The sequence below is a fragment of the Symphalangus syndactylus genome, chromosome X (assembly GCF_028878055.3).
Source record: "Symphalangus syndactylus isolate Jambi chromosome X, NHGRI_mSymSyn1-v2.1_pri, whole genome shotgun sequence".
In the NCBI taxonomy this organism is placed as follows: Eukaryota; Metazoa; Chordata; class Mammalia; order Primates; family Hylobatidae; genus Symphalangus; species Symphalangus syndactylus.
The window spans coordinates 99,306,996-99,331,697 of record NC_072447.2 but is presented as its reverse complement, the minus strand read 5'-3'; the positions used below and the strand labels follow the sequence as shown (position 1 = coordinate 99,331,697).

General features: G+C 34.3%; 1 non-coding gene across 1 annotated transcript; it reads right to left on the bottom strand.

Annotated features, from left to right (window-relative positions):
* Nucleotides 1–10,778: 10,778 nt before the first annotated feature.
* On the bottom strand, nucleotides 10,779–10,883 carry LOC129476518 (U6 spliceosomal RNA). Its single transcript, XR_008654959.1, has one exon. It is a non-coding gene; the product is annotated as a U6 spliceosomal RNA (small nuclear RNA).
* Nucleotides 10,884–24,702: the final 13,819 nt, after the last annotated feature.

Genomic DNA, 24,702 nt, shown 5'->3' with positions numbered 1-24,702 from the left:
GGCTTCAAACAGCATCCCTATCTCCCACTGACACCTCAAGCACCATTGGATCTGCTGGGTCATATGGAAGTGGCAGAGCAGCTCGCACAGCAGCCTGAACCTGTTTCAGAGCCTTCTCCTATTCTGGGCCCCACACAATTAAGAATTCTTCGTGCCACTTGGCAGAAAGGCCAGATTAACACACCCAAATGAATAGTATGAGAGGCCCACTAGGCATTGCGCCCCTTTTATTGGTATAGTAGGAACTAGATGAAACAACTTTTTCCTTCACCTTTGAAGGGATATCTGAACATGCCCCACACCACTGGACCCCTAGAAACTTCATGGACATAGATGGACCCTAAATTTTAGTTGGATATATTTTTTTACCTTCTGTCATGCAAATGTCTCACCAATAAGTCTAAAGTAGTTACTGCTTCTTGCTTACCACGTCCAATCGGCATAATGTCATCAATGTAACAAGTGAGTTGATGTAATATCTTATGGAAGAGAAAGGTGAAAAATATCCCTGCAAGGTAATAATGGCAAAGGATGGAGAGTTGATATATTTTTGAAGTAGGACAGTGAAGATGTACTGCTGGCTGTGCCAGGTGAAAGCAAAACACTTTGGTGGTCTTTACTAACAGGTATCAAGAAGAAAGCATTTTTCAGATCAGTAGCTACATACCAAATATCAGAGGATGTGTTAATTTGCTCAAGCAACAAAACCACATGGGCACAACAACTACAATTGGACTTACCATCTCGTTAAACTTACTGTAATCCACTGTCCTTCTCCAAGATCCATCTGTGTTCTGCACAAGCCAAATAGAAGAGTTGAATAGGGATGTAATGGGAATCATGGCACCTGCATTATTCAAGTCCCCCATGGTGGCACCAATCTCACAATCTCTCCAGGAATGTGATATTCCATGGGGTTTAATGTTTTACTAGATAGAGCTAATAATATTGGCTTCCACTTGCCTTTACCGCCATAAGTGCCTTCACAAATCAGATTAAAGAAGAAATGTGGGAACTCTGCCACATGCTAAGCATGTGTATTCCAATTATGGATTTTGGAAATGAGTAATATTCACAGAATATGTTGGGTTATTAGAAGAGCTGATTTTTTAGTTTGAGTCCAAATGTGAGGAAATATCAATGTGCCATCTCAGGCAGTCAGGCAAGGGGAGTTTCCTTTTACTTGACCTTCTTGTTCTATTTAGGTCCTTGAGTGATTGGATGAGGATGAGACTTGCATCCATTAGAGAGGGCTATCTGCTTCACTCAGTCTACCAATTAAAATTTTAGTGACATCCAGAAACCTTTTCACAAGCACACTCAGAATAATGTTTGACAAACATCTGGGCATTCCATGGCCCAGTCAAGTTGATATATAAAATTAAGTATTTCAAATCTTGATCTTAGGAATCAATTACTCACAGTTGCTCTTTCCTGTTGCTGTGCATTTAGGCTCTTTACTTATTATAACCTTAACTTTCTTCAGAAAATGAACAAGAAGAAGGAATGAAGTTAAATTCAAGTCATTTACCTTACTAAGTTATTAATGTCAGAAAAAGGCAATTATAGGCTATCTCTTGTGCATCCTATTTGAAATATAGCATACTTACAGAAGTGAAAGTACCCTTTGAAATCATGTGGTCCAACCTCCCATCCAATGCAGGCCAAAGTAAAACAAATCACACCTCAAAATTTGTCACATCTTATTTTGTTTTTATCTTAGGCTGGTGATATTTTATGTAGTATTGTTCTTATACTGAATCACTTAAACCTTCACATTGGAGTTGGACTGCTAGCTCTGAAATTACTAGCTTAATATGTTCCAATCAGAAATGGGACATAGACATGTTGACACTTCTTTTTGGACATTTACTTCCTCCCATCTCTCTATCAAGATCTATTTGTGTACTACTCATTTTTACTTACCCCATATGTAAAAATGTACAATGCTTACAGACCTACATTTTCAAATATGTGATTTGACTAGCTATTCAAATTTTAACCAGTTGTGTTGGTATTTTTTAGACATCTCCAAAGTTAAATTAAAAAATAAAATAGAAGTCTGTGAAGGAAACTACATGCTTAACCGGAACTTTCTCATGTGAGCAGTCTTTTGTTGGCATTCCAATCACCTAAATTTGTTGTTTGCAGAACTAGAAAGTTTACTTTATCAGTCTACTAAAAGCTGTTTTTGTTTCAAGGATGATGAAAATGGAAATGATGATTGACATTAACTGAACTTATACAAATCAATGTATATAACAGAATGTTGATTTACTAATTTACATTTGTGAAAATTTTTTTCAGTAATCAGATTACCATATTAAGGACACAAAAATCTCAGAACCAGGGTTAAGCAGGCAACTGAGTTAGTAATCAAAAGACAAATTAATGATTATAAGATCAGAGCAAAGCGTATTACCCTTGGGAGGCAATTTATCCACATTTTGAATATTGTTATTACTAATCTGAGCCACAATAGAATGAGTCTCCCTAAACTTTAGAATTGTAGAGATAAAGGGTCATTTCATTTAAAAAGTTATGATTAAAATCTAATATATGTTTTTCAGTTTCCCTTGCCTAAACCTTAACACCCTTCTGTTATCAAACATCTTTAAGAGATGTGATGATATGATTAATTAGAGTATAGCATTCTTTATTTATATTCTAGTTTACTCTCAGTACTACTAATAATATTTCTTCATCTATTGGAGTAAAGTCCTTTCCATAGCTTCTTAAATCACATGTTTAAAATGATCTCAGTTATATTGGTAAGGCAGAAACTTAAAGGTCTTATTTTTCTTTCTAATCAGTACCAAGACCAGTGTGCAGTTCCCAGTAAGTACTCAACAAATTTTTTCAATAAATATTTTTGAATTATATTCTGAATACTGTTCTCAGAGGTAGACATTAGCTCTATTTCTATACACTGATATTAACATTTGACTGAATATATTATTGGAATATGCTTTGAAAGGATAAAACATATTTCAATTCATGTTTATGTGCTAATTTTGCAGTTCTCTATCATCAGCTGACTGTGTGATGTATTCCCCTCTGATTGATATTGTATTATACTGGGAAGATTATTTTTGAAATTCTACAATGTTTACATTTAAAATTTTACAAATATTTATAAATATCAAGAAGTGAAGTATTTCAGAGTCAAAGTAATTTATGAAATGAAAAAAATTAGTAAGTATTACAAAAAGCCCAAATTGTTCAGTGTAATATTTTTTTCTATTCCATCTGAGTTCACAGTGGAATGGGAAAAATAAGAAGTGACAATAAGAATTTGAGTCATTTTGTCAAATATATATTCATTTTAAATGTAGTACTCTGAAGTGTCAGCTAACTTTCTTTGTTTTTTAATATAGCATATAATTTCCCTAGTGTTTTGCAAAAACAAAAACAAAAAAAACCACCTTCCAGTAAACATAAAAATCTTGTATCTATTTTTAAATGTTTAACAGTTTACTGATACATAATTCACATATTATACAATATATTCATTTTTAAGTGTATAATCTGATGTTTTTTAGTATATTCACAGGGTTGTGCAAACATCAACACAATCTAACATTAAAACATTTCCATTATCCCATTAACACAGGAGTTATGAAGAAATTACTTAGGCAGATAGTGTGGGTACAAAAGTCCTCAGTAAGGTTTTCCTTTTAATGAAAAGCAGCTTCAAATTATTTTCCTTTCCAACAAAGAGCAGCCTGTAAAATCGAGATGCAGACATAGATGCTGGCAGTTGTGCCAATCATGTTCAAGACGGCAGCTTCATCTTCCATTCTCTTTGTCAGCCAGGTATACAGTAAGGAGCAGACAAGATGGCACCAGCCAAGAGGAAAGTTTATTTGCATAATAAGATTAGGGTGGGGCAGCCAGCCTTCCCAGCCCATCATGTAAATGTCATACCTGATCAAATCAATCTGTGAGCCCTGTGTAAATCAGACACTGCCTCCTCAAGCCTGCCTAGAAAATCTGGTACATCTGCTGCTGGCCAGTCTTTCCTCTCAAAAGTCTCCCCTCTATCACTAGAGAGAGAGCTCTTTTTGTTTCTCTTTCCTTCTCTTTATTTTGCCTATTAAACTTCCATTCCTAAACTCCTTGGGTCTGTTTGTGTCCTAAATTTTCCTGGTGTGAAACAACAAACCCTGAGTATTTACCCCAGACAATGTGGCTGTTTCATATTGGAGGCTCCTCCAGGATACCAAGGTACAACATTCACCAAAACGGTCAGTAGAGGAGCAGACTCCAACTCTGTCCTTTCGTTTCAAGGCTCTTGGCCTCCATTTTAGAACCAGATCAAATCAACAACAGGCATCTGTCAGCCAGTTGAAAACACAGTGAGCCTGGCTGCCATTTTTAAAGGCTCAGATGAGAGAATTACTGGGGAGAACATGGAGAATCCTTCAGTGCCCATGGGTTGGGTTGCTGGGCATGTTGGCCATGTTTGAACCAGCTTCCTTTCATGGAGGATGTAGCCATCATGTGGGGCTGGAAGAGGTTCTGAAGAAACTGAGGATTTCTGGCTGGGGCTATTCCCTGGTGTTATTCAAAGACTTGTAGACTAACCCCAGCGTCTGACCACCTGATGGGGTGTTGGCAACAGGATCTCCAACTGCTCTATTGTAATTTCCTCATTTCCTATTTATGATCCTTAATAATTGAGTGAGTTACACTCCTGTGAACAAAATTTGGAGCATGTTTGTTTCTGCCTGGTTTCTCTGAAATTTGGAAACTATCTGTGAGTATTCTCAACTTATGGCAATATTCTTGTTTGCATCAATGCAAAAAGAATCCATTTTTCTTTTGCAACAGGACACTATTAGCAAAAAACTGGTTATTTTACCAAGGTTTTGACTGGAAAGGTGTGTTTCCCTTTAAGGAATCAAATTTGATGTGCAGAGCCAATAAAAGCCCCTTGGAAATCACTGGCCTCAAACTTGTCTACACAGTCCCCATACAGGGTTGCTGACCTGTGGTCAGTAAATAAAGAATTTCACTTTCTAACAGGTCCAGGAGCTCCCAGTTTATCTTGGGACCTGAAGAAAAAAAGATCAATAAACTCACAGGTATTTCAGGATACAAACCCATGGCTGGGCTCGACTTTAAAAGGTCTTATCTAATACTGTTTTTGGAACAGAGTTCCATCAAAGCCAATCCAAAAGTTCTATGTAGAAATAATTAATCTTTCTGCACTTATGCAAATAATCAGGCCAAGTATAAGACTAAACTTTATTCTACCAGCAACACAATCCTATCATAATTTGTTTTTACCAAAAATGAGGACTGGAGAGAGAAATTTTGCTCCAAAGCTTATCATACATTTGTCATTAAATTCTAGTCTCATTGGTTGTTTTTTAAGCTTTTGCCTACATTTTAGACTAACCCTGCTTATTCTTGTGAATCAAGTGGTGATCTCTTGCACCTTGGAAAAAACAAAAAGGGATGGGTAATGTAAAAATCTGGATCAATATGTTAGTTCTGGGCAATTATCCTGCAAATTCTGCCAGGTAATGAAAGTGATTATGGTGCCCATAACCCAGAACTTTCTTTGTTTGGAAAAATAAAACCAAGAAATTTTATAGACCCTCAAAAGAAAAATTCTATATGTTGGCAAGTAAAATTTTAGATGGAAATAATCTACTACATTACCCTTGAAGGAACTGCTGTACTCACTCTACTATTTGTAGTAGAGCTATACATGGTAGCACCTTCTAACTGAAATATTGGACAGAGGTTCTATTGGTGTAGTATTTTGCTTAATTATTATCCTTATGGCAGGGATAATAGTTACCAGCAAAAGGAGTCATAAAAATTTTACTATCACTGAGTCTGCTAAAACTTCTTATGGGGTTTGGTAATATATCACACCCTGGCTATGCAAAGAAGGTTATAAAGGGAAGAGATTTTATATAAGAAGGGATCTTGTATGGTAAATACTTGTCTTAGAATAGTTGTTTGTTAAAAAGAGGGATGTTTAGGACAAGTTAGAAAGTTTAAGGATGTCATAGATGGATGATGAAAGACATGATAGGGTTATAAGAATGGAAAATACTTGTCCTAAAAAGAATAGTTGGTTGTTTAAAAAGAAGGATCTTTAGGACAAGTCAGAAAGTTTAAGCATGTCTTACATGAGCTGTAGAAGTCATAGAGGGATTAATAATTGCAGGAAAGATTTAGCCAAGGTTAACACTAAAGTTACTCTAACCACCCAAATCTAATGCCACTTATTTTAAAAGGAATCTTACTTTTATATTAACATTTCAGCAACATCTGGTGAAGGCAAACCAGTATTACAACGCATTGAAGTTGCTGACGGCAATCAAACTTCAAATGATGCTGCAGACAGAACCACGTATGGACACACCTTTCTTCCAAGGACCCCTAGATAGACCCCAGGAAGAACCCTAGCTGCTGTTCCCCACACAATGCCTTTTTTCAGCAAGAAGTAGCCAGAACGAGTCTTCATCCAACATTCCTTAACAGCAGTTAGGGTTACCACTCCAGAAGGGGGAAAGATATTGGAGTTAACAAGAAATTACCTAGGCAGATAGCGAGAATACAGAAGTCATCAGTAAGGTTTTTCTTTTAATGAAAAGCAGCCCCAAATTATTTTTCTTTCTAACAAACAGCAGCCTGTAACATTGAGCTGCAGACATACATGCCGTCAGTTGTGCTAATCATGTTCAAGATGGTGGCTCCATCTTCCCTTCTCTTTGTCAGCCACGTGTAGAGTAAGCAGCACACAAGATGGTGCCAGACAGGGGGAAAGTTTGTTTGCATAATAAGATTTGCCTTTTCCGTGCGCTATGTAAACGTCATACCTGATCGAATCATCCTATAAGCCCTATGTAAATGAGACACCACCTCTGCAAGCCTGACTATTAAATAATCTGGCGCATCCGCTACCAGCCAGTCTTTCCTCTCAGAAGTCCCCGCTCTCTCACTAGAGAGAGAGCTGTTTTCCTTTCTCTTTCTTTTGCCTATTAAACCTCCACTCCTAAACTCCTCCTGTGTGTTGGTGTTCTGAATTTTCCTGGCATGAGACTGACAAACCCTGGGTATTTACCCCAAAAAACGTATCTGCTTCACCATTAGCAGTTGCAATCCACTCAGTCCTCTTCCAGCCTGATGGAACATTACTCTACATCCTGTCTTGATAAATTTTTCCATTCTGGACTTTTCATATAAAAGTAACCATATAATATGCTATTTTTTGTGACCAGCTTCGTTCTCTTAGCATAATGCTTTCAAGGTTTATCCACATTGTTACTCGAATGACTATTTCTTGTTTTTTTGAGAGAGAAGTCTTGCTCTCTCCCCCAGGCTGGAGTGCAATGGCGTTATCTTGGCTCACTGCAAGCTCTGCCTCCCGGGTTCACGCCATTCTGCCTCAGCCTCCTGAGTAGCTGGGACTACAGGCGCCTGCCACCACGCCCAGCTAATTTTTTTTTTTGTATTTTTAGTAGAGATGGGGTTTCACCCTGTTAGCCTGGATGGTCTCCATCTCCTGACCTCATGATCCGCCCACCTCGGCCTCCCAAAGTGCTGGGATTACAGGCGTGAGCCACTGCGCCCGGCCTCGAATGACTATTTCATTGCTTCTAATGGTGGAATAATATTTCATTATATGAATATACTACAGCTTGTTTATTCATTTATCAGTTGATAGATATTTGAATTGTTCTGACTTCCTTGATATTATAATACTGCTATGAACATTTGTATAAAAGTTTTGGTGTAGATGCATGTTTTAATTTTTCTTGGGAATATACATTAACAAGTTCATTTTAATATTATTTAAATTGTTAAATGAAATATCAAATGAAATACTTATTTCTGAAATTACACTTGCTCCCATGAACATTCCAAGTATTCTTATGTGTCTTCTTGAATGATGGTATGTTCTTCCTGGTTTTAAAGTAACTCTTCTAGAATCTAAAGTCAATCACTACAATCACTACATTAAGCAAAAAGAAGTCAAGAAGTTAGTTAAGAACATGCTTTGTCTGATACATCTTTTATCTATTCATTTGCTTATACGTGTAACCATTCTTTCAACGTATAGTTATTGAGTGCCCAATCTGTGTCAGGCATGTGCCTGACACTTCTTCTGCATTCACAGGTACATAGTGATCTCAACCATTAATTATGGACATTAATGATAAAGAATGATATTTTCATCTCAATATATTAGGTTGATTCTATGATACAATTAAATTTAATGCAAGGGAAAGATAGCAATACTTTTCTATTAAAAATATAAAAGATTACACTTTTAGTAACTTTTAATCTACTATCATGATTCAGTATTCACTTATTCAAAATATGAAAAAGGAAGTACTTAAGACATTTAGCAAAATGAGAATAAAGAGGTGAGGCTTTCCATTTTAACCTACAGATTTGTATGATATAATGTGACATTTTTATTGGAGTAGGACATTTTAGGTACTTAAAAATGATAACATGCCATATTGAATCCAATGAGGCAGCAAATCTATTTGTATACAAAACATTTTGTATATAATGTTTTCTAGTGGCATGAAAGGTTTTATTCTAGTCAAATGAGCCCTCTCCTTTAGGAAAGGAGAGGGCGAGTGTAATGGTCCATACTGGCTCCTGTTTATTTGTTTGGTTCACTTTTCTTTCCAAGAATAATTTTGAAACGTTTGACTTTTTTGTTTTTGAGACAGTGTCCCACTCTGTTGTCCTGGCTAGAGTACAGTGGCATGATCATATTTCATTGCAGCCCTGACCTCCCACCTCAAGTGATCCTTCTGCTTCAATCTTTGTCATAGATGAGACCACAGGTATGCACCACCATGCCCGGCTATTTTTTTTACTTTTGTAGAGACATGGTCTCTCTATGTTGCCTAGCTGGTCTCAAACTCTAGGACTCAAATGATTCTCCCACTTCAGCCTCCCAAAGTACTGGGATTACAGGTGTGAGATATGGTACCAGCCACATTTGATTATTTATTTGCTCATTTAACTAGAATAAAACCTTTCATGCCAGTTCAAATTGAGTAGTGGTAAAAGGAATCAGAAAGAAGATTAACTTGAAAGAGTCTTTTTATAAATTACAAAAATATGAGTGCAGTACTCATATAATATATGGTCCCAAATGGACCTTAATTGCCAGTACTTTACTTTTTATTTTTGTATCTCAGGCCAAGCCAAGTTGAATGTATAGAAACATCTGCACAGAAAGAGAGACCCAAACAGAAACCAAAATTAAACTGTAACACTTTTGACCCTATTAATGGCATAAAGTAAGGAAATCTAGCTCCTCAAACCAATATACGGGGTCAGCAATCATTGTGCCACAAAGTTTAACAATACTTGTAGAGACTATGAAGCCATTTGTTTCATGTCCTCTACTGAAATTGAGATTTATTGACTTTTTTGTAGTGAGTAATGCAGAGCATTAAAAATGTTTTATTTTAGTTATTTTAAATATTAAGAAAAATTTTACCTCCAGATAGAAGTGAGAGCCAACAAAGCATGTACATTTTTCTTACACTTTTGACAACTAAAAAGTATAGGTTACTTTTATCTGTATGTATAATGCCATTTGTTTTAGCTTTATGTAACTTTAGGAGTAACCACAAAGAAGTTGAACATAAGAGAGGAGCCAAACCAACTTCCTACATACTCAGAAACAAATGTTTCAGAAAAAAAATTGGATAATCAGAATGACATAACAATTTTGGTATAAGCTTTTTGTAGTCATAGCATACATTCCATTAATTTATTTACTTAGGAAATATTGAACATCTCTATGCTGGGCAAGATGCTAGGGCCAGGGGATGGTAAAGCATGACAAACAAGCTCTGCTACTATGGAGTTTACAATCTAGAGGAAAAGAGAACGGCTATATGAAATTAAGGTGATTATTATGAAGGAGAAATGTAAGATGCATTGGGAATATACGATATTAGCTTTATCTGTGGAAATAACTTACATAGGCATGTGAAAAACAAGATACACTGGACAATTGATAGGATGCTTTCATTCAGTCTTGCAATGTGGAGAACAATAAGGAACATCTCAGAGAAAACAAAGGGAGGGGGCTTGAGGATTTTACAGGCAACTAAACTAAGGAGTTATCAAGGAGGGATAGAGATGGGTCTTTATCGGAATATGAGTGCAGAGTGATCCTTTCCACTAGTCTTTTTTTTTTTTTTTTGAGATGGAATCTCACTCTGTTGTGCAGGCTTGAGTGCAGTGGTTGGAGGAGCTCACTGCAACCTCTGCCTCCCAGGTTCAAGCCATTCTCCTGCCTCAGCCTCCCAAGTAGCTGGAATTACAGGTGCCCACCACTGCACCCAGCAAAATTTTGTATTTTTAGTAGTGATGGAGTTTCACCATGTTGGTCAGACTGGTCTTGAACTCCTGACCTTAGGCAATCCGTCTGCCGCAGCCTCCCAAAGTGTTGAGATTACAGGCGTGAGCCACCGCGTCCGGCCCCATTAGTCATTTTTCAAAACACAGAATGGTGGGAGAATTTCTCAAACATTGAAGGTTTACATGAACACAGAGCAAAGACAAAGGGTAACATTTTCAGTTTCTCCTCTTGTTCAAAACAAATGGATACCATTGCTAACTGAAACACTCAGAAATAAGCATAAACCTCTTCAGTGGGTGAAAGCAGGCTCTAGGAAATTTTCTCAAGGACTTTTTTGGCATTATTTCTGCAAGATTTGCTGAGCCATTTGTTGAAAAGTAGTGACAAACTTCAACTGTCTTTTTTTTTTTTTTTTAATATGGAATGCTTCACGAATTTGCATGTCATCCTTGCAGGGGCCATACTAATCATCTCTGTATTGTTACAATTTTAGTATACGTGCTGCCGAAGTGAGCACTCAATTGTCTTATGTTTCTAGAGATAAGGCATCTTAAAACAGGAATGCCTAAAACTTTTAAAAGAGACTATTAGTATAACAGTTTGTATTAAATGAAGCCAGGAATAAACTCTGAGGTTCCTAGTCCAGTGGATTCCAAGAGCTTGGTGGGAGAAAATATTTCAGTTATGCCTCATTGCTCATTGAGCTTATTGAAGCTCTCCAGTTAGGATATTGATATTCTTGATGATGTTGCTCATAGTCTTGGTTACCTGTACTATGAGGGCATTCATAACCTGAGCATTTCACCAATCTTCCACAGTGGAAGTGGTCCACATAACATCTTCTCCAGGGAGAATTCTGGCACATGCATATTCTTCTTGCGTGGTGATTTCTTAGAAGCGTACAACAAGTCTTGGACTTAAGCTTGAAGAGCTTCTTTAGATCCTGAAGTGGAGGTAGAGGATAAAGCCAGCAAGCCAGCAGCAAAGCAACCTAAATTTGGTTGGCATTTGAATGGTCATATTTTAGTTTTTGGTGACCCTGAGTAGGGCAGAAGAGAGAATTAAAAATATTTATATTAGGAGGATTGTAACCAGATATTGAAGAAATTGGAAAAATTGAAAATTTGGGAAGAATTGACAATTTGGGCAAGTTAACATCATCCTGTCCAATTTTCACAAGTAATATTAAGATTGGCTTATTCTCAGGTGGAGGTGTGGATAGGGAGGAGGAAATTTAAATCTCCACCACAAAAGGCAGATGTTGCATATTCATCAGTTACTCTTTATTTACAAAATGTTGCAAAATAGCTCAAAGACAATTAACAAGGCTATAATCTGAAATGATGAGTGTTTGCTATAGTTAATGCATAGTTGTTTATCAAAACAAAAAACTAGAGTAGTCCACCATTATCTAGGAGGGATAAATTCCAAGACCTTCAGTGGATGTCTGAAACTCCAGATAGTACAAAAGCCTGTAACATACTGCTTTTTCTTTTATATATATAAAATTTAATTTATAAATTAGCCACAGTAAGATATTAACAGAAATAATTAATAATAAAATGGAACAATTAAAACAATGTACTTTAATAAAAGTTATATTAATGTGGTCTCTCTCTCCCAAAATATCTAATCCTACTGCACTCATCCTTCTTCTTGTGATAATGTGAGATGATAAAATGCCTATGTGATGAGATAAAGTGAGGTTAATGATATGGGCATTGTGATGTCACATTAGGCCACTATGTATCATCAGAAGGGGGATCATCTGCTTCGGTTGATCCTGGATCACTGAGCCACTACAACGTTGTTGGTTGGATATCAGGAGGAGATAATTTTGATGGGAGTTCTTGATAGTAATAGTTATCTTGCCAAAATCTTTTGGAAGAACATTGTAATCATAAGTTGTCCTTTTTTTCTTAACTTATCATAATATTGTTACAGAGGTTGTAATCCTTTGGTGAAAATACAGATGACTTCAATGCTGCATTCCATCTGATGATTGCATTTCACAATTTTGTCTTTTAAGGTTTGTGCAATTTGAAACACTTTGGCAAAATTTGGTAATGCCTACACTGTGGGTTCTACTTCAGTTTCTTTTTCAGCTTCTTCTTTCTCTTTAGATGACTCAACAAGTTCTTTCAATTTTTCATTTAACACATTGTGATGGCCTTAAATATGTTCTTCCACTTCTTCATCAAGCGTGTCAGCAAATGCTGCTCCACCAACTTTCCTCGCTGTGTGAATGATTTTCCTGACTTCTCCATCGATCCTCATAAAACCTTTAAAATAGTATATGACTTAATCCCATAAGTTCTTCAGCAGGCATTTACAGTTTCTGGATATATTTATTTATTTTTATATTTTTAAAAATATGTATTTATTTCAATAATTTTTGGTGCACAAGTGGTTTTTGGTTACATGGATGAATTGTATAGTGCTGAAGTTTGAAATTTTAGTGCACTGGTCACCCAAGTAGTGTACATTGTACCCAATATGTAGTTTTTAATCCCTCATCTCCCTCCAAACCTCCCTTATAAGAGTCTTCGAAGTCCATTATACAGCTCTGTCTGCCTTTGCATATCCATAGCTTAACTCCCACTTATAAGTGAGAACATACAGTATTTGGTTTTCCATTCCTTGGTTACTTCACTTAGAATAATGGCCTCAAGCTTCATTCGAGTTCCTGAAAATGGCATTATTTCATTCTTTCTTTATGGCTGAGTAGTATTCCATGGTGTATATACACCACATTTTCTTTATCCACTCATTGGTTGATGGACACTTAGGTTGGTTCCATATCTTTGCAATTGTAAAATGTGCTGTGATAAACATACAAGTGCAGATATCTTTTTGATATAATAACTTATTTTCATTTGGGTAGATACCCAGTAATGGGATTGCTGGATAGAATAGTAGATCTACATTTAGTTCTTTAAGAAATATCCATACTGTTTTCTATAGAAGTTATACTAATTTACATTACCACCAGCAGTGTATGTGGTGTATTTTCACCAGCGTATGATGAAAAAGCATTGCCTTTTCAGCAAATTTATTGATTTTTAACGTTTTAATAATGGCCATTTTGCCTGGGGTAAGGTGGTATATCATTGTGCCTTTAATTTGGATTTTCTGACAATTAGTGATGTTGAGCATTTTTTCATATGTTTGCGGGCCATTTGTATATCTTCTTTTGAGAAATGCCTATTCATTTGACTACTTTTTGATGATATTGCTTTTTCTTGCTCATTTGTTTGAGTTCTTAGTAGATTCTGGATAGTAGTCCCTTGTAGTATGCATAGTTTGCAAATATTTTTTCACATTCTGTGGAAAGTCTGTTTACTCTAATAAATAAAAACGTATATATATATATGAAATATAAACATATCATGAATAGTGACAACACTAACAAATCTTTATGGGCTTCCCATACACAGTGAATTTTTTGGAATAGTTTTATTTATACTATTTTATCCATACCAAGTTAACTTAGAAAAGTCTAAGCATTTCTTCTATATGACAACCCTTCCCATGCAACTCATTAACAGTGACATAAAATACACCTAATTATTATTAGTTACTCTCTTTTTATAATATGAAAGAATAAACCCTTTGTGATTTTCCAGGGATCCTGGGGGAACTCTCAAAAGCACTTTAAGGTGCAAAAGATATTTAAGATTCAATCTCAAAAAGTAGAAATGTCAAAAGTTATCAGTATGTATGAACACTTTATTAAGATAAAATCATGGGTTACTGGGAAACAATACTTGGCTCCCTATTTAACCAAAGTGATAATAATCATTCTTTAAAGTAAACATAGTATATGATATCAATTTAAATAGTAGTTAGAAATTCCAATATTTCACCTCACCATAAGTGCAATTTTAAAAAGTAGCAAAATCTGTTAGAATAAAGAAATGTGGAACTCTGTAAATTAAGCAGAGGAATGCAGCAACTGGAAGACTTACTCAAGAAAAATGGCTGAGTCTGGGTACTAACTGAGCTTTGTGACATTTTAATGTACCCTAAGTCTATCCCCTGCTCCCTAGCTCAGTTATAGTCTTGCAAATAATAGCTAATGTAAACATTAACTGAGAAACCAGAAAGAACTTTAGTCACAAAGAATTGTGTTATTTGTTTTGACCTGTCTGGTCTCAGAAGAAGAGAAAAAAGAGAAAGTAGCACAAAGAATATTTGAAAAAAAATGATATAAAAAGCCCCAAAGTTGGGGAAACTATTAATCCACACATCCAAGAAACTCAATGAACTTCAAATAGAATAAAAGAAATCTTTGGGAGACACTCATATAACACTGTTGAAAGAAAAAGACAAAAAGATAATCTTGAAAATAACAAGAGAAAGGCAACCTATCACAGACAAGGAATCCTTAGATTATTTTTCATCAGAAACCATGGAGGCCAGAAGGCAAGAGGATACAATTTGCAAGGTGCTGAAAGACAAAAACTGCCAAACAAGAATTGTACATCAGCAAAATTTTCTTTCAAACATATAGGAGAAATGTAGATTATTTTCACTAATAGATTTGAAGTACAAGAAATGCTAATGCAAGTCTATCAGAATAAAATTAAAGGACAATAGAAAGTAGTTTAAACAAACATCAAAAAATAAAAAACACCCATAATAGTTACCACATCGCTAAATTTAAAAGGCAGTATTTTAAAAACAACACAATTATATGCTGACTGTAAGGGACTCACTTTAGAGTCAAAGAAATGAATGCATGAAAGAAAATGGATAGAAAAAGATATAGAGTAAAAATCATAATAAGGGAGCTAGAGAGGTTATATTAATGCGAGACAAAATAGACTTTAAGAGAAAAGTTTTCACCAGAGACAAAGGTGGGCATTATATGATGATAAAAGGGTCAATCCACTATCAGGAGATCAGCTGAGCTAGGAGACAAAGAGAGAGCAAAGTTGCCAGTTGTCAGCATAGTTAATTAAAACAACATAAAGACAAAATAAAAGTAATCATCTTAGTAGTTTCTAGGTCTTCAGAAACTTAATCATATTTTCTACCTTGTGCAATTTTTTGGCATATAATTTTTCATAGTAGTCTGGAATGATCCTTTGCATTTCTGTTGTATCAGTTGTATCATGTCCTCCCTGATTTATAATTTTATTTGAGTCTTCTTAGTTTAGCAAGATGTTTGTCAATTTTCTTTTTTTCTTAAAAAAACTGTTTAATTGATCTTTTCTATTTTTTAAGCCTATTTCACTTATTTCTGCTATGGTCCTTATTTTCTTTCTTCTGCTGAATTTGAGCTTACCTTGTGCTTCTTTTTCTTAGTTCCTTTACATGTAATGTTAAGCTGTTTATTTAAAATTTTATCTTCTTTCTTAAAGTAGTCATCTACCAATATAAACTTCCCTCTTAGAACTGCTCTTGCTGTATCCTATATGTTTCTATATGTTATATTTTCATTTTCATTTATCTCAAGACATTTTTATTTAACTCTTGATTTATTCATTGACCCATTGCTTTTTCAGATCTGTGCTGTTTAATTTTCACATATTTGTACATTTTACAATTTTTCTCCTGTTATTGATTTCTAGTTTCAAACCATTGTACTTACAGAAAAAACTTGATATAATTTCAAACTTTTTAAGGTTTTTAAAGATTCATTTTGTGGCCTAAAATGTGATCTATCCTGAAGAATATTCTATGTGTGCTTGAAGAAATGCATATTCTGCTGCTGTTAAATGGATTGTGTTATATATGTCTGTTAGGTCCATTTGGCCTATAGTGTTATACAAGCCTGCTGCTTCCTTAATAATTTTCTATCTGGATGATCTATTCATTGGAAAGAGGGATATTGGAGTCCCTACTATTATTAATTAGCTGTCTATTTATACATCCAGTTTTGTTAATATTTCCTTTATATATTTAGTTGCTATGATATTGGGTGCATATATATTTAATAACTGCTATATTCTGATTGTGAATTGACCCTTTTATGAATATTTAGTGACCTACTTTGTTTTTTGTAACTTTTTTTACTTAAAGTCTGACTTCTTCGATATAAATATAGCCACTCCTGATATCTTTTGATTACTATTTGCATGGAATACCCTTCATAAACAAATAGAAAATATGAACAGACCAATAATAAGTAAGATTGGGTCAGTAATTCAAAAAACTCAACATTAGAGGATGCAAAGTAACAGATAGCTAGATAAACAATGCTAGAGATCTAATGTACACCAAGAAAACATAGATAATAAATTGTACTGTATAGGGGATTAATGCTAAATGAGTAGATTTTAAATTTTCTTGCCACACACAAAAATATGGGTAATCATGTAAGATGGTGGATATGTGAATTTAATTAATGACAGTTACCTTTTTACTATCTATACATATCTTGTGACATCATGTTTTATGCCTTAAGCACATACAATTTATGTTTTCAAAGCTTTCAACAAAGAAAAGGTCAGCATTTGATGGCTTTACTGAATAATTTTACCAAAGCTTTTTAAAAAGAGTTAATGAAAATCTTTCTCACCTGCTTCAAAAAATTGAAGAGGAGAGAATACTGCCAAATTCATTTTACAAGGCTAGCATTACCCTGATTCCAAAGCCAAAAAGGACATTACAAGAAAAGAAAATTATAGGCCAATATGTCAATATCTCTGACGAACACAGAAGTAAAAATCTTTAAACAAAATACTAGCTAACATAATTCAACAGCAAATTAAAAAGATCATACACCACAGTCAAGTGAAATTTATTCCTTGGGTGCAAAGTTGGTCCAAATATGCAAGTCAGTTAATGTGATACACACAATAAAGGAAAGCAGGAGAAAAATTGTAAAATCATCTCTATAGATGCAGAAAAAGCATTTGACAAAATTCAATATCATAAAAACTTAATAAATTAGGTGTAAAAGAAGTGTGCCTCAACACAATAAAGTCATATGTGGCAAACCCACAGATAAGATCATAATCAATGGGGAAAAATTTAAAGCCTTTCCTCTAAAATCTGAAAGCAAATAAAGATGCTCACTCTCACCACTTTTATTCAACATAGTATTGGAATTCCTAGCCAGAACAATTAAGCAAGATAAATAAATAAAAGGTATCTAATTTGGAAAGGAGAAAATCAAATAGTCCTTGTTTAGAGATGATATGATTTTATCAAAAAACAAAAACAACAGCAAAAAACAAACCTCAAAGACTTCACTAAAAAAAAAAAAAACTGTTAAAACTTACAAATTCAGCAAAGTTGTAGAATACAAAATCAACACACAAAAATCAGTGGTATTTTTCTACATTAACAGTAAACTGAAAAGAAAGTCAAGAAAACAATTTCATTTACAATAACTACAAAAATAACAGAATACAAATAAACTAATGAGTTGGAAGATTTCTATAATGCAAACTACAAAACACTTACAATATTGAAGACACAAATAAATGGAAAACTATCTTATGTTCATGCATTGGAAGAATTAATATTGGTGAAATATCCATACTATACAAAGTATTCTACAGATTTAATGCAATACCTATCAAAATACCAGTGACATTTTTTACAGAAATAGAAAAGGCAACTCTAAAATTTGTATGGGATCAAAAAAGAATCTGAATATCCAAAGCAATCCTAAGCAAAGGAACAAAGCTACAGGCATCACGCCATCTACTATTACAAAGTTATAGTAGCCAAAATAGCATGGTACTGGCATAACAACAGACGCATAGACAAAAGGAACAAAATAAAAAGCCCAGAAATAAATTTACAGATTTACGGCCAGGTGATATTCACCAAAGGTGTGAAGAACACAAGAGGCAAAGTAATCTCTTCAATAAATGACACTGAGAGAATTGAATATCCACATGCAGAATAGTGAAAATAGAATCTTATCTGAAATCATACCCAAAAATCAACTCAAAATAAATTAAAAACTTAAACGTGAGACTCAAACTATGCAACTACCAGAAGAACACACAGTGGGAAATCTCCATCACATTAGTCTGAGCAATGATGTTTTGGATGTGACTTCAAAAGCACAGATAACAATAGGAAAAATAGACAAATAGGATTACATCAAACAAAAAAGCTCTACACAGAAAAGAAACAATCAACAGAGTAAAGAGACAATCTGTTGAATGGAAGAAAATATTTGCAAAGTATTCATCTGACATGAGACTAATACCCAAAATATACTAGGAAGTCAAAAACTCAGTAGCAAGAAAACAAATAACCCAATTTAAAAATAGGCAAAATATCTGAATAGGCATTTCTCAAGTGAAGGTACACAAATGACTGACAAGTATATAAAAAAATGTTCAACATCACTAATCATCAGTGAAATTCAAATTAAAACCACAATGAAATATCATCTTCAGAATGACTATCATCAAAAAGACATAAAATAACAAATGCTGGTGAGGATGTGGAGAAAGGGGAACACTTATACACTGTTGATGGGAATGTAAATTAATATAGCTATTACGAAAAACAGTATGAAACTGACTCAGGAAACTAAATATAGAATTACTATACATGCCAGCAATTCTACTACTGGGTATAAATGCAAAGGAAATGAAATCAGTATGTCAAAAAGATATCTGCACTCCATGTTTATTGCAGCACTATTCACAATAGTCAAAATATAGAATCAACTGAAGTGTCCATCAATAAATAAATGTATAAAGACAATGTGGTATACATACACAATGAAATATTATTCAGCTATAAAAAGGAAATCCTGTCATTTGCAACAACATGAATAAACATGGAAGACATGTTAAGCGAAATAAGCTAAGCACAGAAAGACAAATACTGCTTGATCTCACCATCTCGAATCTAAAAACGTGGATCATATAGAAGTAGAGAGTAAAATGGTGGTTACTAGAGTCTGGGGCAGTTGAGGGGGTGGGGTTGAGGAGTCGTTTTTCAAAGGATACAAAATTACAGTTAAATAGGAGAAAGAAGTTCAAGAGAACTATTGTACAGCATGGTGACTAGCTAATGATGACCCATTGTATTCCCGAAAAATGTTAAGAGAGGATATGAAAGGCTCCCACAACAAAAATGATAAGTATATGAGGTAATGTATATGTTAATTAGCTACATTTAACCATTCTACAATGTATGTATACTGAAAAGCTTCGTATTTTACATGATAAATACATACAATTTTCTGTCAAGTTAAAAATAAATACATTTTAAAAAACTGAGCAAATAACTTCAGTAGATATTTCTCTAAAAAAGATGTACAAATAGCCAATAATAGACACATGAAAAGAGGCCCACATCACTAATCATTGGGTAAATGCAATCTAAGCCACAGTGAGAAGCAAACCCTTAATGCAATCTAAGCCACAGTGAGAAACAAACCCTTACCCATTAGGATGGCTATTATCAAAACAAACAGAAAATAACAAGTTATTTATCAAGATGTAGACAAGATTGTAACTCTTGTGTATTGTTGGTATGAATGTAAAATGGTACAGCCATTTAGGAAAATAGTCGGTGTTCTCTCAGAAAAATTAAATATAAAATTAACATTATCTAGCCATTCCATATATTGGTATATACCCAAAACAGTTAAAAGAATGATCTCCAACAGATATTTGTACATTCATGTTCACAGGAGCATTAATCCATAATAGCCAAAACATGGAAACAACTCGTGTTCATAAATGGATAAACAGATTAAGAAAATATGGTATATACACACAATGGCATAATAATTTTAGCCTTACAAAAAGAGATTCTGACACATGCTACAATATAGATTAAGCTTGAAGGTATTACACTAGCTAAAATAATCAGATACGAAAATACAAACTTCATATGATTTCACTTATATACGGTACTTAACATATTTGAATCTATAGAGTCAGAAAGTAGAATGGTATTGGTCAGGTCCTGAGGGGAAGGAGTTAATGGGGAGTTATGTTTTAAAGGTTATGGTGTTTTAGCTTTGGAAGATATAAAGATTCTGGAGATGGCTGATGGTAATGATTGCACAATAGTATGAATGTTCTTAATGCCACTACAACTATATACTTCACGGTTGTTAAAATTATGTATGCTATGCATATATGCATTTTTTTACAATTTTTAAAACTATAATCAACAAAAATGTTACTCATAGGCTTAAACTTCACCCCATGTAACCCATAATGGCAATTATTTATCTCATTGCTTTGTTATTATTCTGTCCTTCTTACACGAGGCAGCTATTTCTAGTTATGTAAAAATTTTCCATTACTGAACCAAGTGGTATCCTGCTGTTCACAGTTTCCTTATTCTTTATTTGATTAATTTTATTTTCCCCAAAAAGAGTCAAAAAGTTTATCAAATACCAAGCAAAATATTTTTCAAAATTTGCAAACCTGCTTATTATAAGTTATTTTTTCTAACAAACTTTGTTCCAGGACCATCTACTCTATCTACAGTGATTGCTCTCAAATACTGGCAATTAGCTATTATACCTAGACTTCTCTTTGCAATTTTTCATATCATAGTCTGTTTCTTGGGTCTGAGTTTTCTTTCTGTTGGTTTATCACTTTTATTTATCAACCAGTCCTTAAGTAAAAAGGATTCATGGCAGATAATTTTTTTCAGTCCTTGGATGTCTGAAAATATATGTTTTTCCTATGGAAGTTTTTAGTTTCTTCACTTTAACCACAATGTTCTGAAATTTAACACAGAAGTTTCCTCGTGTGTGTCATTAATCATTTTTTAAAGCTGGGACACCAGCATATTGTTTAAATGATCAGATTAGTATCTTTCAATTATACAAATATTCTTGTATATTTTCAAAATTTTCTTCCTGTTGTATTCACTCTTCATGACATCTGTTGTTAGCATATAAGATTGCCTGAGATGATTCTCTATTTTTTAAAATTTTCTCATATTTTCTATTTCTTTGTTCTTTTGTTCTACTGTCTGAGAGCTGTTCTTAACCTTAATCTTAAAAAGTTAAGTCCTTTAATTTTTTTGTTCTAGTTGTGTGCATTATGTTTTGGTTTTATCGATTCAAATTATTATTTTTCTAAAGCCATTTATGATTATTATTTTAAGTTTTTCTTCTACTACTTGCAGTGTTTCTCCTCTCACAGTTCTCTTTTCCTTATTTATTTCTTATTCTGGCTTTCTTGCTCCCCCCTTTCCTCAAGTGCATAATTAATTTTAGCATTCATATTTAAGAGTAAGACATTCAAAGTTGTCTGTATGTGTGATGGTGTTAGGAGGGAGTAATGCCAACTGGTAGATTTCATTACACAGTCATTAGGTAGCAAACAGAAATTCTAATTAGGAAGTAGGATTCATTCTGCCTTTTTATAGACCTTTTCTCTTGGAACCTTCATTTGCTCTGGAAAAACAAAAACAAAAAAACAAAAAAAATAAACTTTTTTACTCACTCGTTTGGGGTGTTGAATACATTTGGCTTCTGGCAGTCAGAAACACAAACAGAAGTGAAAAGACATGGCTGTAAGTGCTTTATGAAGGCCTTCATTCTTCCTGTTTTCAGTCCTGCACTTAATTCCAAGATTTTGCTCACTTGATGCCCCCAAGTCTAGGACATTTAATTTCATTTTTAACAAAAAATAAACTATTTGCCTCCTTATTGGAAAGGAGAATGTAAAGAGGGAGTTATTTACTGTAATTATTGTTACAATTATTCAGAGATTCTCCAACAATCTTTCTATTTTATCTCCATCCCTCAATCCAATCTGCTGCCTGGTACCTTCAACACTGTGTCTTTGAAGGATTCTGTAAAGTGCAAGGACTCACTTCTCAATATTATACCTCTGTCTTCCTTTCTGCTTCTGAGTCAAGTACAAATTCTATACCATAATCCATTCTCGTCTCCTCTCCTATTCCCATTACAACTAGAGGTTTATATATTGGTTGATTGATCAATCAACAGAAACATAGTGTACACCAAAAATAAAATTCTAACCTTGCCCAACTGACTGAATGGATCCCTCCTCTCAGCCAAGAGAATTCCAAAGAAACCTGAAAAACTAGTTTGGGCCATGGTGGAAAGAGGGGGTCAGACATGCCTCATTATTCTATCCTCCCTTTGGAATTCAGGCACAGCTGACCATCATTAAAATTGAAGCAGATATCTTAAAATTGATGAAACAGGCTCTTTGTAGCAATAAAATACCAAATTCCATTTTGACTCTAGTATAGCATCATATGACAGAAAGCAGGCCCTGAAAGTATAAAAGTATTTTACCTCAAAATAGATTTCTTTGACATATTTTGAAATGGCCCTGCAAAGCTCTTTCTTGTGGGAGAAATTTACATTCTTTAGAGGATCCTCTTCCCTTTCCAGGTCTTTACCTAATCCTGAGAAGATTATCTGAGGGTCTAGCACCCTTTAAAGGTCTGAATAGAAAACATATGCCATCTACTCCTTCACAGGGTGGCTGCCTATGAGACTTCATCTATGTAATAAGAACCTCGGTCTCCACAACATTTATGTTAACTCAGACACTCCTTTTTATTGATTCCAAGTCTTTATAGAATAACTTAACTCTTTCAACCAATTGCCAATGAGAAAATTTTTGAATCTAATTATGACTCATAAGCCTCTGCTTTGAAGTTGTCTTGCCTTTCCAGAAAAAAAAAAGTATGCCCTATATGTATTGATTAATGTCTTATGTTTCCCTAAAACATGTAAAACCAAGCTGTAACCCATCTACCTTGGGCACATGATCTCAGAACTTCCTGAGGCTGTGTCATGGGTCATGGTCCTGACATTTTGCTCAAAATGAATCTCTTCAAATATTTTGCAGAGTTTGACTTTTTTTGGTCAATACTACATAGATGAAAGATAGATCTTATATTTTCATGTTAATGAAATATTTAGAAGAGGATAAAACATTTTTGTTCTAACTTTGATTCTAAATGAAAGTTTAAATGACAGTTTCAATAAAAGGCCTTTCTATGTGTGATGATTACTTAAAATAATAGTTGGTGCTGCTTTGCTGCATTATTTGTAAATAATGGCTCCAAATTTACATGTATTAAATACTATGACAGAGGAATTACTAAGAGAGTCCTTATATCCCTACACAAAAATTTGAATAGAGTACTATGCTCTATTTTAATTGCCAGGGAACTTGAATAGTAATATATTTACATACTTAAAACTCATACAAATGGCATTTGTCATTTTTAACTGAAGAAAAGTAGTTTAAATATCACTTGCAGGTATTATTACTTAATGGTATCTAAAATAATTTTATATAAAACAATATGTTAACCATATTTATCTGTGTGTTGAAAAATTTTACATAGTTTTAAATTTTTCTGTATTTTCCTTTTTTCTACAATGAATTTATATTATCATTGAAACAAGAATAAATATTATTCTAAAAATGTAATCTAATCACATGTGCTTTTATGAAGCCAGCATTGTGATGATATAAATTATCTCTTGCTACAATGGCCTGTAGGTGAGTCCTTGAGAGAGTACTTAGGCTGTGCTTAAGATGCCAGTTTTTACAGAAGATGAGATGAAATGTAGAATGCCAGGGTAGGCGGTCAAGTGGGAAAATTAATGGATAAATTAACTCCAATGTAATGGCCACTCAGTGCCTTCTTGGACAGAGTAGAGGGACGAAGCTGGACGTTAAAATGTTAAAGCAGATTAAAGAAGAGATGAGATAAAGTACAGACGTATTTCATTCAAAATTAAGCCTTACTGCTACATTCATTTTATATACTAGGCTGGAGATGGTCCTTTAAAGCATCAGGGCTTATAACATCAGGTCTACATAGAGCACTTGATGTCAAATAGTGCTGCTACTTCTTTAAGACAGTCATGCCAAAGTCACAAAATGAAGCTGACAGCAATTAAACTTAAGAGCCATGGTCAATACATTAGCCAATAAATTCAGTGTTGGGATTCTACTCTCATTCCTTGATATTCTTTAATTAGTTTTGATCTGACTAACAAACTTTAATCTAGTTGAATAGATAGCCTGTCATTAAGCACCTCTTTTCATATTATGATGAATTCAAAATTATCTTTCCAAGCTCAGTTATACTATAGGTTTCTGGTATTTGTTCATGCTTAATTCATTTGCACATCTCATCTGTCTCCCCAAAACTAGCTCTCATGACTCTGCTATCTTTCTGTTGATATTCATTAGCTTAAAAAACGGTCCTTGAGGCCGGGCACGGTAGCTCACCCCTGTAATCCCAGCATTTTGGGAGGCCAAGGCAAGCGGATCACGAGGTCAGGAGATCAAGACCATCCTGGCTAACATGGTGAAACCCCATCTCTACTAAAAATACAAAAAAAAAAAAAAAAATTAGCCGGGCGTGGTGGCAGGGGCCTG